The sequence below is a fragment of the Oncorhynchus nerka genome, linkage group LG20 (assembly GCF_034236695.1).
Source record: "Oncorhynchus nerka isolate Pitt River linkage group LG20, Oner_Uvic_2.0, whole genome shotgun sequence".
Classification (NCBI taxonomy): Eukaryota; Metazoa; Chordata; class Actinopteri; order Salmoniformes; family Salmonidae; genus Oncorhynchus; species Oncorhynchus nerka.
In genome coordinates this window covers 82,991,803-82,993,620 of record NC_088415.1, presented here as the reverse complement: position 1 = coordinate 82,993,620, position 1,818 = coordinate 82,991,803, and the positions used below count along the sequence as shown (strand labels likewise).

Below are 1,818 nucleotides of genomic sequence, written 5' to 3'. Positions count from 1 at the left end.
CTTCTCCTTCTCCGTCTCCTTCTCGTTTTCCTTCTCCGTCTCCGTCTCCTTCTCCGTCTCCTTCTCCATCTCCTCCTTCTCCGTCTCCGTCTCCTTCTCCGTCTCCTTCTCCGTCTCCTTCTCCTTCTCCTTCTCCGTCTCCGTCTCCTTCTCCTTCTCCTTGTCCTTCTCCGTCTCCGTCTCCGTCTCCTTCTCCTTCTCCTTGTCCTTCTCCTTGTCCTTGTCCTTGTCCTTCTCCTTCTCCTTCTCCGTCTCCGTCTCCTTCTCCTTCTCCGTCTCCTTCTCCTTCTCCGTCTCCGTCTCCTTCTCCGTCTCCTTCTCCGTCTCCTTCTTCGTCTCCTTCTCCTTCTCCGTCTCCGTCTCCGTCTCCTTCTCCGTCTCCTTCTCCTTCTCCGTCTCCTTCTCAGTCTCCTTCTCCTTCTCCGTCTCCTTCTCCGTCTCCTTCTTCATCTCCTTCTCCTTCTCCGTCTCCGTCTCCTTCTCCGTCTCCTTCTCCTTCTCCTTCTCGTTCTCCTTCTCCTTCTCCTTCTCCTTCTCTGTCTCCTTCTCCTTCTTAGTCTCCTCCTCCTTCTCCTTCTCCGTCTCCGTCTCCGTCTCCTTCTCCTTCTCCGTCTCCGTCGCCGTCTCCGTCTCCTTCTCCTTGTCCTTCTCCTTCTCCTTCTCCGTCTCCGTCTCCGTCTCCTTCTCCGTCTCCTTCTCCTTCTCCTTCTAGTTCTCCTTCTCCTTCTCCTTCTCCTTCTCCGTCTCCTTCTCCTTCTTCGTCTCCTTCTCCTTCTCCTTCTCCGTCTCCGTCTCCTTCTCCTTCTCCTTCTCCGTCTCCGTCTCCGTCTCCTTCTCCGTCTCCTTCTCCTTCTCGTTCTCCTTCTCCTTCTCCTTCTCCTTCTCCTTCTCTGTCTCCTTCTCCTTCTTCGTCTCCTCCTCCTTCTCCTTCTCCGTCTCCGTCTCCGTCTCCTTCTCCTTCTCCGTCTCCGTCGCCGTCTCCGTCTCCTTCTCCTTGTCCTTCTCCTTCTCCTTCTCCGTCTCCGTCTCCGTCTCCTTCTCCGTCTCCTTCTCCTTCTCCTTCTCCTTCTAGTTCTCCTTCTCCTTCTCCTTCTCCTTCTCCGTCTCCTTCTCCTTCTTCGTCTCCTTCTCCTTCTCCTTCTCCGTCTCCTTCTCCTTCTCCTTCTCCGTCTCCGTCTCCGTCTCCTTCTCCGTCTCCTTCTCCTTCTAGTTCTCCTTCTCCTTCTCCTTCTCCTTCTCCGTCTCCTTCTCCTTCTTCGTCTCCTTCTCCTTCTCCTTCTCCGTCTCCGTCTCCGTCTCCTTCTCCTTCTCCGTCTCCGTCTCCGTCTCCTTCTCCTTCTCCTTCTCCTTGTCCTTCTCCTTCTCCTTCTCCTTCTCCGTCTCCTTCTCCGTCTCCTTCTTCGTCTCCTTCTTCTTCTCCGTCTCCGTCTCCGTCTCCTTCTTCGTCTCCTTCTCCTTCTCCTTCTCCGTCACCTTCTCCTTCTCCTTCTCCGTCTCCTTCTCCGTCTCCGTCTCCGTCTCCGTCTCCTTCTCCTTCTCCTTCTCCTTCTCCGTCTCCGTCTCCGTCTCAGTCTCCTTCTCCGTCTCCGTCTCCTTCTTCGTCTCCTTCTCCTTCTCCTTCTCCTTCTCCTTCTCCTTCTCCTTGTCCTTGTCCTTGTCCTTCTCCTTCTCCTTCTCCGTCTCCTTCTCCGTCTCCTTCTTCGTCTCCTTCTCCTTCTCCGTCTCCGTCTCCGTCTCCTTCTTCGTCTCCTTCTCCTTCTCCTTCTCCGTCACCTTCTCCTTCTCCTTCTCCGTCTCCTTCTCCGTCTCCGTCTCCGT

General features: G+C 55.2%; 1 pseudogene; it reads right to left on the bottom strand.

The window, feature by feature from the left end:
• Nucleotides 1–282: 282 nt before the first annotated feature.
• Nucleotides 283–1,611, bottom strand: LOC135562730 (myb-like protein X; annotated as a pseudogene).
• Nucleotides 1,612–1,818: the final 207 nt, after the last annotated feature.